This window comes from Ricinus communis, chromosome 4, assembly GCF_019578655.1.
Source record: "Ricinus communis isolate WT05 ecotype wild-type chromosome 4, ASM1957865v1, whole genome shotgun sequence".
Lineage (NCBI taxonomy): Eukaryota > Viridiplantae > Streptophyta > Magnoliopsida > Malpighiales > Euphorbiaceae > Ricinus > Ricinus communis.
In genome coordinates this window covers 31,424,849-31,435,709 of record NC_063259.1, presented here as the reverse complement: position 1 = coordinate 31,435,709, position 10,861 = coordinate 31,424,849, and positions in this window count along the sequence as shown.

The window sequence follows — 10,861 nt, the reverse complement described above, 5'->3', positions numbered from 1 at the left end:
TGACAAGTTAGGCATTTAGCTACATATTCTGCAACTTCCCTCTTCATGCCTGACCACCAATAATGTGGCTTCAAATTGTTATACATTTTGTACTCCCCGGGTGCATTGAATAAGGAGAATTGTGAGCCTCCCAAAGAATCTTTTGTTTCAATGCGGCTACATTAGGTACATATACTCCGGTTTTCATAACCCACATTCCATCATCTCGCTCGATTAGTTCACTTGTCTTACCATCTTGCACCTTCTTCCTTAACTTCTTTAAGTATGCATCACTACCTTGTGCATGTTTGATCTCATCTAGTATCCGGGGACTAGTCTTCATTGTAGTCAATAATACCCCATTCTTTATAGAAAATGCATATCCATAGCTCTTAGCCGAAATTAAGGAACTCATCCGATATGAAATCATACCTGCAACCCTTTCCAAAGTCTTCCTACTAAGTGCATCCGCCACAACATTTGCTTTTCCGGGTGATAATCAATGGTACAATCATAATCCTTCAATAATTCCATCCATCTTCGTTGCGAGGTTCAACTCTTTCCTGTGTAGGTATGTACTTTAAGCTTTTGTGGTCGTTGAATATCCGAAATGTCTCTCCATAAAGATAATATCTCCAAGTTTTCAAAGCATGTATAATTGCGACCAATTCTAAATCATGTGTAGGATAATTTCGTTCATGAGGTTTAAGTTGTCTAGAAGCATAAGCAATAACCCTTCCATTCTGTATCAATACACAACCCAAACCATTAAGTGAAGCATCCGTATAGACTACATATTCCCCTCCTTGTATAGGTAATGTAAGTATAGGTACGTAATCAATCTATTTTCAACTCCTCAAAACTAGCTTTACATTTATCATTCCAACGAAAAGTCACTTGTTTCTTTAACGGATTAGTCAATGGCTTTGCTAAAATGGAGAAGTTCTTCACGAATCTTCTATAGTACCCGTACCAATCCCGGAAAACTACGAACTTCCGAAATATTTCTTTGGTGATTCCCACTCCGAATAGCCTTCACCTTAGATGGGTCCGGTTGAACACCTTGTGCGGATATAATATGCCCCAAAATGCAATGTTATTCATCCAGAACTCACATTTACTAAACTTACCATATAACTGTTTTTCTCTCAAAGTTTGTAATATCGTTCTTAAATGATGTTCATGGTCTTCGGAATTTCCGGAGTATATCGAATATCATCAATGAAGACTATCACAAATTGATCAAGATACGGTTGAAAAATATTATTCATCAAAGACATGAATGCTGCGGTGCATTGGTCAAACCAAATGGCATAACAACAAACTCATAATGACCATATCGTGTCCGAAATGCCGTTTTTAGGTATAGAAGTCTCTCTAACCTTTAATTGCCAATACCCGGATCTCAAATCAATTTTGGAGAATATGATTGCCCTCCGAGTTGATCAAGCAAATCATCAATGCGAGGTAAAGGATATTTGTTCTTGATAGTAACTTGGTTCAACTTCCTATAATCAATGCAAAGTCTCATACTTCCATCCTTTTCTTCACAAACAACACTGGAGCTCCCCACGGTGATATACTAGGTCGAATATAACCTTTCTCCAATAAATCCTCAAGTTGCTTTTTCAATTCCTGTAATTCTGCCAGTGCCATTCTGTAAGGTGCTATAGAAATAGGAGCAACTCCTGGAATAGTTTCAATTTCAAAATCCACTTCTCGTTGAGGTGGCAATCCGGTAATTCTTCTAGAAATACATCCGGGAATTCTTTGACTATTGGTACCTCTGAAACCCCTGGACTAACAATTCCAGTGTCTACCACATTCACAAGATAAGCATCACACCCAAATTTCATTAAATGAAAAGCAGTAGCAGCAGAAATCAAACATGTAGGTACAATTTTCCTGTCACCCGTGAACACTATTTTTATTTCCCCATCTATAACCATTTTTACTTCCTTCGTTAAACAGTCAACTATGACATGATTTCTAGATAACCAATCCATTCCCAATATCACATCAAAATCTCGCAAATTGATCACAATTAGGTCTACTGACATATTTGTACCACAAATCATCACAGAACAAGCCCGAACTACGGTATTCACCATTATTACTCCTCCAAAGTATCAAACACAAATATCATGTCCTAAAGATTCAATGGCATAATGCATTTTCAATGCAAAATCACATGAAATGAATGAACATGTAGATCCGGGGTCAACTAACACATATGCATCATGCCTACAAATAGGAATTATACCAGTTATTATCTCTGGAGAAGTAGTTGCTTCCTGCCTCGTAACATCATACACTCTTGCCTGCGGTAAGGATTGGTTCGCATCTTCAATATGGACATATGCTACTGTGCACTTCTACCTCCCCTACCTCTACCACGACCGGTCGTTGTAGGTACTACATTATCCCCAACACTACTTTGTCCTCCCCGAATGGTAGGTACTCGATGCTCCTCTACCTACCACACACTCATTGGCATAATGCCCAGGTTTCCCACATCTATAACAAACCCGCACTCTCGGTCCCCAACACTCTCCCCGAATGGGTCCTTCCACAAGTGCCACAAACGGGTCTATATCCTCTACCAAGTGAAACCCAGAATTACCTCGCATGTTCAACGATCCACCACTTCTACCCAAAGTTATACTACTTGGCCCTCTAAACTGATAACTACCCCTTCCTCTAAAACCTCCTCGCTCGACCTCCCCGATCCTCCCCTAGGTGTAAATGAGGTACCTCTAGAGAAAGATGGAGTAAATGTCCCAATTATCTTCTTTTTCTTTGCTTCTAATATATTTCTTTCTAAGAATAATTCTTCCCGCTCTTGTTGCGGCCTTCCAATAAAGCAATAAAGGTAGGTGGTTGCACCGCCAACTTTTCACGAATCTCCAATCTCAAACCCTCTCAAATCTATTTCTCTTCAGTTCATCAGTTGCCACTTCCTCCGGTGCATACCTAGATAACCTTGTAAATTGTAATTCATAGTCGCAATGTGACATCTCATTTTGTTTCAATTCAAGGAATTCAAGTTTCTTCCTCTCTTGATATATTGGTGGCATATACTTCATCTTGAACTCCTTTAAGAATTCTTCCCATGTCATTGTCAATGGTTGTGTTTGGCTACCGGGACTGCCTCCCACCGATTTCTAGCATCCTTAAGAAATAATGAGGTTGCATACCTCACTTTCATTTAGGTTGTCGGTTGGGTATTAAATTGTGTAAACACACCTTTAACAGGACTTTAGCCATTCACGCTACAATTGGATCAGTTGTCCCTCAAACTCTTTCCCGCCATGCTTTCTTAACTTTCCAAAGTTTGCATCCAATACAGTGCACGTTTAGTGGAGGTGGTGGTCATTGTTGAGCTAATCTTCTTAACTCTTCAGTATTTCATGAGCATACCCTTCGACTTTTCCTTGTGACTCATTTTCATGCATATGTTCTTGTTCAATATGATGTGCATGAACCGAATGTGAACCTCTGGGCCGGTGGAGTGCTCATCCATGCCTATATCATTAACAAACTTCACAACAATAAATGGTTGTGCATAATTACTATATGCTTGCATGTTATGCTCTTAATCCCCTCTATTCCCATCAATTCAATCACACAAGCATTTAACATATTGGAACATATTAAAAATTCCAACTCACTTTAACATATCACAACACATACACACCTTCATATAACATAACATAAACACAAATATAAGTACTCAAACTTATGTCCCAATGGTCTAATCCCCGCTCTGATACCAAAAACTATAACACCCCAACTCAAACTTCCCATTGAATAGCAATATATATATATATATATAACTTTATAAACATCAATTCAATCACACAAGCATTTAACATATTGGAACATATTAAAAATTCCAACTCACTTTAACATATCACAACACATACACACCTTCATATAACATAACATAAACACAAATATAAGTACTCAAACTTATGTCCCAATGGTCTAATCCCCGCTCTGATACCAAAAACTATAACACCCCAACTCAAACTTCCCATTGAATAGCAATATATATATATATATATAACTTTATAAACATCAATTCAATCACACAAGCATTTAACATATTGGAACATATTAAAAATTCCAACTCACTTTAACATATCACAACACATACACACCTTCATATAACATAACATAAACACAAATATAAGTACTCAAACTTATGTCCCAATGGTCTAATCCCCGCTCTGATACCAAAAACTATAACACCCCAACTCAAACTTCCCATTGAATAGCAATATATATATATATATATATAACTTTATAAACATAATTTACTACTTAGTTACAATATACATTCATACAATTTAAGTGGCATGACATACTTAATATATATAAGAAATATTTATACGATGAGTTTAATTCACACAAGTTCCCAAAATGCCCCAATGCTTTAGATAACTCCTCTGGCCCACCTGATAATATTGACTGATGCAAAAAGAGCAATGCACAGCTAAGGCTATCTACAACTGCACTAACCTGAAAAAAAAAATTGCTAAGGAATGAGCTAGCGACTCAATAAGCATTTAATTTACTAAACTATAGTATATTAGGCTAGAATTATCAAATCTTTATCAATACGGGAAAATTATACCAACACTTAACTAACAATCACAAAATCAACCATTTCGGTTATTCTCATAAACATATAATTTCATCTCACGTGAATGCAAATAATCTCAAACTCAACCAAGTCAAATAATTCAATTCCACATTATTTCTAACAAATTAGGATCAGATGACTCATCCTTACATTTTCTCACATTTTTAAATTTCAGTAACCACTTGACAAGACTATCCGCCCAGCTCAGTCTTGCCATCTCACATACTCGGGTAGCTATCCGCCCGGCTCAGCTTTCCCGATCACACAATATCCATACAAAAGTCATCAATCCTTAATCACAATCATTTCACTTCACAACACATCACAATCAATTCACTTCACAACACATCACAATCAATTCACTTTATAACAAGCCAAAAACATAACTAATATCAACTCAGTCAACCAAGAAATTATCAAGTAATCAAACAGCAGTCCCTACTCAATATACACAAAGTTTAGTCTATTAAATACTTACCAAAAGTTATAGGATAACAAAGTAATCCTATTCTTTTTCTCTTACCACTTCCTTGCCTTTGGATGAACCTATTCACATATTCAATACAAATACAATTCAATCACAAGGCATAAATATATATATATATTTACTATCAATAAAATATCACATTTCAACAAAATAACATATATTCTAGATATTAATATGATGCATGAGATGAATGACAACAAATCAACATATTTGTTGATGAAGGCAGCTTGTAGGTACTGACTTAGAAATTACACCAAAACTTATGTACAATTAATAAAAATCTCATATTTTCCAGAATTATACTTCCATTTTTATAGAAACCATAGCAGAAAGAATCACCTCAAAATCATTGGTATAGAAATAGTTATGGCATTTTCTATACAGCTGCTCAAATTTCCATCTAAACAGAACAGAAAAAAGTTTCCTATTAAATGACCAATCAAACGAATGAATTTTCTGATGAAACTCTCCAGATATAAAGTTAAATTCTAAAGTTTTTATAGACATTAATTTTACTCAATTTGGACTTTTCTAGCTCAAGTTGTGAAACACACAATTAGCAACAAATTTCTGAATCCTAAGCCCGATTTCTGCTTAAAACAGTTTCGGGCAGGCCATATTAAGTTCAACATATCTCACGTTATACTCAACCAAAAATTATGAAATTTTTCAGACATATACTACATATATAAATGAACAACTTTCATGTTTAACTCTCTGCTTGGTTCAGCCTCTAAATGCCTCAAAATGTCAGCACAAAAACCAGGTCACCTGCTGAACCAAAAACAGAGCAGCAGCAAAATCGAACCTCATAAGTTCCTACTCACTCAACAATCTGCAAAACCATTTTACAGAGATATTCTTGAGACATATACCTACAACTTTCATGTTTGAAAATTTTCGAGATAAAGTCTCTAAGGTCACGAAATCATAAGTGAAAAATCTGCCCAGAAATTTCAGCTTCAAGATCACAAGTAAAAGCATGTTTACTCTTGATTAAACAATTCCAAAACACATAATCATTAACAATTTCATATCATTAACCCTAATTTACAGCAAAATCAAGCAATTAAAATTACTCACCTTTGTTTTCCTTGATTAAGAAAGCCCAAATCTTTCAAGCTTAAAAGAAGAATTTGATTTTCACTTACTAAAAGTTTTGTAGAGTTTGATTTGAAAAATCAAAGTTGAAGAAGGAAAGGAGAAAAATGAGAGAGACAAAGAAGAAAAGGAAATTGGAAAGCATACGTAGATAAGAACAAATGAAAGAGGTGGTATATTGGTGTGGAAATAGGCAAATTACAATTTAATCCTCTTTCTTTCTAACTTTTCAATTTAGTCCAAAATCATTACTTTTCAATTAAATCAATATGTAACTAAATAATTTATTTATCTACCACATAATATAATAAAATAGATCATATATAATCATGATGCAAATGACATGTTTAATGACATGCTAATGAATATTAATTATTAATAAAAAGAAGTAAATAAATTTGGTTGTGACAACAAAGTGTTGTTTCATCTATGAAAATATGACTACAAAATTTACAAATTATTGAATATATGAATTAATTATAAAAATAAAGTGTAATTTATTAAAATTTGATAATAAAATATTTATTTATACATGTTAGGTTTTCTCTTGGATACCTCATGAGCCGGGCTTCTAGAAATGAGGCCTTTTGGCGAAGCTAAGTCAATTTTGGGCTACCAAACCCTGCAACTGATGAAAAGGCCTATGGAGTTGAGGAAAGCGTGTACGTTGTCGCACTCCCTGCCTTTCAAAGGTGCCTATAGGATGGGCTAGACGCATCAGAGCGACAACCCGGGACTTAATATGTCTCTTTTTTGATTTATTGTTCGTACTAATAAAACTTTCAACAATGCTTTTTTTTTTTTGTATAAAAGAATAATTTTTGAAACGATTTCCTCTCTCGCATAGAATTCATGATCCAAAATTCAGGGAGTTAAAGCACAAAGTCTGGATAAAAAATGTTTTCTCCTCTTTCTTGCTCGCTTGAGATAAAGACTGAAAGAGTGAGTATAATCAAAGTGAGTTTTATTAGTTTAAGTTTAGTCTCTTTGAAAAGTCTTTTATCTTTGACTAGTTAGTAAGGGAAATATTTAAGTAGATTAGTAAGGTAGTTGAGAAAGTAGAGTACAAGGACATTATTGGGTAGGTGTGAAAAGGAGAATGGCATCTTTCAGTGGCAAAAGTAAATAAGGAAAGAGCATAAATATTGAAAAATAAAGTGTTATCTTTATCTCTAGGGGATGACATTGATTTTGAAGAAAATGTATCAAATCTGACATTAGTCGAAAGGTGTTGGGAGACAAGATATTCAATGTTAGTATTATGAGAACTATTATTGCTGGGATATGGAGCTTACAAGAAGGGGTAGAGGTGTGGCTGCTGAAGGAACCAAATTGTTTCTTGTTCAAGTTTAATTATATCTGTGATAGGAAAAGGGTGTTGTTTGGAGTACCATGGAGTGTGCATAATAAGTTGTTAGTTTTGAAGAAATAGCCTCTAGATCAGACTATCGATGATCTGGAGTTTGACAAAGAGTGGTTCTGGGTACATATCCATGGACTCCCTCTTAGCCAGATGACTAAAACAAATGCGGAGCAAATTGGCAAGAGTATATTCAGGGATTTTCAGAAAGCGGATGTCCTGGTCCCATGGACCAAGAATGGAGTAGTTTTATTTGAATAAGAGTCGCAGTAGAGGTGTTAAAGTAATTGCCAATAGGCTTTATGAACAAAAGAAAAGATCAATAGAAATGGGTTACTATTCTAAATGAGAGATTACTTGAACTGTGTTATAAGTGTGGCATCCTAAGCCATGCTACGACATCATGTATAAATATGAGGATAATGGAGGAACTGGAGGCAAGAGAACAAGATAGCTAGGTGTATAGGCCATGGATTAAGGTTGATGTGGTAAAAAATTCAAAATATGCCTATAAGAAAGCCGCTCGGGAAGGAGAAATAAAGGAGAACTGATATAGAACCTCCATGAATCTTGAGAACTCCTTTTAAATTGTGAACCCCCAACATATTAATATGAAAACTCCAAGAACCAATTCGGTTAAATCCCTAAGAAAGGTTAGAAAATAGATTCCTTAGAAAGATGATTAAGAATTAGAATTTAGAAAACATGTTCCTAAATCCCAATTTCGAAACACTCCATAAAAAGATGATCAATCTACTTGAATGTTTCTTAATCATGCATTCTATACAAGAACATAAAGACAAAGCAAACAAGCTTTAATGTAAAAATACCAATTATCATTCAACTTTTAATTTCAAATTCAACTTTTTTTATTTCATTACATCAAAATTCGTACTAGCCTTATATAAGCCTTAGAAAATCCTAAATCTTAATTAGTAAAGATTTAAATATGATATAGGATAAAAATAATCTTCCTAACTAAAAGAGATAACTTAAACAAAGTCTTAATTAAGTTAAAAAACACATGTGACCACCTAAAATAAGCTATATTTAAGTCCAATAAACTGAATTAGATTAATGAAAATTTTTAAATCTTGATATATTCTTAGCCCAAATGTCTTGGATGAACTTATTGACTTGTAATTTGAATCGGATTAGGACTCCTAGTTGAATTAGTATTGCTAGTTGAATTAGGATTCTTCAAAGAATTACAATTGTTTAATACTGCCTATGCTGACGAAACAAAACTGGAGGCTTTTTTAAGAACCAGACGCATGGTGGGCGCAGATTGTACGTGGAATCTATTATCCAATGTCAGCTCTCTTTCGAGCCAAATAAGGGCATCGACCATCATAGATTTGGGCGAGTTTATTGAAAGGGAGGGACCTGGTTAGGAAGGGAATCAGATGGAATGTACTCTAGAACAAATATTGAAGTATGGGGTGAGCCTTGGGTTTCGGGTTTTAGGGGTTTCAAATTAAACTCAATGTATCCAGAGGGCTTAGAACATCTAGTAGTGGATGATCTCTTGAAAGAAGGGTCTACGGTTTAGGATGAAGAGAAGCTGGAGAGCTTGCTTACTGAGGAGGAATGCAGAGAGGTCGTACGGATCCCAGTTGGCAGGAGGCATATGGTAGATAAAAGAGTTTGGCATTATGAAAAGCACGAAAGGTACACTGTGAAATCTAGATATAGAGTGGCAAAAGAAGAAAAGATAATGATAACAGGAGGAGTGTAGCTTCAGTCTCTCATAGGAACGATAACATGTATTGGATAAGTATCTAGCAGCTTAAGGTTCCTCCGAAAGTAAGGGCGTTCATGTGGAAATGTGCCCATAATGCTTTGGCGATGAAGATAAACTTGGTTCATAGGCACTGTGGAAATAATGGATTGTGTAGTAATTGTGGTATGCAAGAGGAAGCATTGGAACACCTCATGTTTTTCTGTGATAGAGCGAAACTGATATGGTTCTCCTGTGCCCTTAGCTACAGGCCTAAATAAAGGGGTTTTGTCAAGGTCCAAGTTCATATATGGACTTTAATGGGGAAGATAAACCAGAAGTGGATTTAAGAAGAAGAAGAAGTAGAAGAAAGAGAAAGAGAGAATTTGAGAGAAAAGAGAGAGAGAGAAAGAGAGAGAATATATGTATTAATCTGCTGCCCTTTACATTGTCATTACATTCCTCTCATATAGTTGATTAATTGAGAAAAAGACAAAATATCTAGCTGTCACAGCAGCTGAATTTGTAACAGAAAATAAGGACTGAAAATAGAACACAATAATAGAATTGCAAATAAAAAGGACACTGCCATTGAATCTTCAATTATTGCGTCATTCAATTCCTAAGATGGGGACCACAAGACTCTCACATTCCTAACAGAATCCACCTCCTCAACCTCACCCTTCATACCACCCAGTATCCTGATATTACCCTTTTGTTGCAGAATTTCCTTGTCCTCAAGGAAGAATTTAGGAAATTGATTCTGTATAAACTCCAAATCTTCCCAAGTAGCATCCTCTGGTTGCATTTGAACCCATTGAACCAGCACTTGCTCTATTTGTAAATTTTTCCTTTTAATTGTTCTTCTTTGCAGAATAGCTTCAGGAAGAAGCTTGAATTGACCATTCTGGTGCACTGCTGGTAATTGCTTACTCACTATTGGTTCAATTCCAATGTACCCTTTGATCAAGGATACATGAAAAACAAGATGAATGAAAATTGAATCGGGTAACTACAACTTGTAAGCTACTTCACCAATTTTCAATAACACTCTGTAAGGTCCATAAAACTTAGCAGAAAGTTTAAAGCATCTCCTATAAGCCACAGATGTTTGTCTATAGGGCTGCAACTTAAGAAGCACCAAATCACCAACTTCAAAAGTTCTTTCTGTCCTTTTGTTATCAGCAAATTGCTTGTATCGATTTCTGGCCTTCTACAACAATTCTTTGATGGTTGCATTCATATCCTGTTGGTGATGAATGAATTCATCCACGGATGCCACAAAGGTTTGAATTGCAGGAATATCAAGTACTTAAAAGGGGCTTCTACCATACAATGCTTGAAATGGTGACATGCCAAGACTTGAATGATAAGTTGAATTGTACCACCGCTCAACAAGGTATAACCATTTGCACCAATTACTAGGCTTCTGGAAGGTCATACACCTAAGGAAATTCTCCAAGCACATGTTAACTCTTTTTGTTTGCCCATCACTTTGTGGGTGGTAGGCAATACTAAGATTAAGCTTCACATTTATCAATTTAAACAATTCTTTCCAAAATAAAC